Raw genomic sequence first — 1302 nt, 5'->3', positions numbered from 1 at the left:
CATCAGATTTGCCAATTATGTGATATAATTTTACAACTCGTATCGCTATTTTTCCTGATTGAATAAATTTCTCAAACAAAAATAATCCAGTTACAGACARGCCACTGTAGATTGTGATGTCAAGTGTTCCATTTATGTCTTCATTTTAATATTTCCTTAGTAATTCAATATCAGTCAAAAGCCGCATTGAAATTTACGCAAATGTAAAACGTGAATCTTGCTTCAGAACCAACTTCATCTTGAAAAGTTCAGTCATCATAGGCCTTTATGAGCCATTTTACARCTTTAACAAAAAGTTTCAACCTTTACAAAGTGAGGATGCTTCCACAATAAAGCCTTTCACATCCAGTGAAACATCCATTTTATGACCCTGAAGGTACATTATCGGGAGAAGGGGAGATAAGCAGCGGGACTGAATCACTGTCTTTGTTGCAGCTGTCTTTGTTCATGTATTGTGGGATGATTTTTATCACTGACCTCCCTGTGAAAAGACAGGGTATGTGTGTGCTGGACGGCAGTTTACCTCGCTCCATGGACACTGCAGGTGGCTGAGGGAACAGGATCTCTAATGTGGAAATAATAGAAACTGACACTTATGCATGCAGAGTTCTGATGGCTCGTGCACCAAGGTAAGTTATTACAATATTGACTTTTACTAAAACTGATCATAAGCTCAGAAAGTTTTGCACCTAAAGCTTTAAAGTCCGACGAATAACAAAGACTTGTAAACGACTTGCATGTTAAATGAGGCTGGCTTCCTTTTTAGCAGCTGCTTCCAAAGCACTAGGGTCAAGTTTAATGTGGGTGCATGTCTGCGTGCGTGCGTGTGTGTAGGTGTGTGTGTGTGTGTGTATACACGCAATAAGTCCAGACAGCAGCTAACAGCTTAACTGGGTCTGGCTTCAATCTAATCCATGGAAAAGTGCTTACTCATAGTGCATGTGTCCTATGAGAAGCATGCATGCATACATGGTGTAAACATGCAAAATCAACATACATGACATGAGCRTGTAGAATAGAAAGCATCGCACTGGATTCTTGCCATTTCCACAAACAAAATAGAAACTGCACTTTCGGGTGTAATGTTGTACAAGAAATTTATGATGAGAAGTGCAGCTAAATGAAGTTGAAAGGTAAATCCTCAGCAGCTTTATCGCTTTACTTTACCACTCATCTTGTCTAATGGGTTGCCAAAAGAAGATAAATTGTGAGGGACAGCAAAATCAACTGCATCTAAACTAAATGAGTTACTTGGGAGGCTTTTTTGTTTTGTTTAATATTTGGGGTGGCGGCGTTTCTTTT

Source organism: Poecilia reticulata, linkage group LG8 (assembly GCF_000633615.1).
Source record: "Poecilia reticulata strain Guanapo linkage group LG8, Guppy_female_1.0+MT, whole genome shotgun sequence".
Lineage (NCBI taxonomy): Eukaryota > Metazoa > Chordata > Actinopteri > Cyprinodontiformes > Poeciliidae > Poecilia > Poecilia reticulata.
This window is presented reverse-complemented; position numbering follows the sequence as displayed.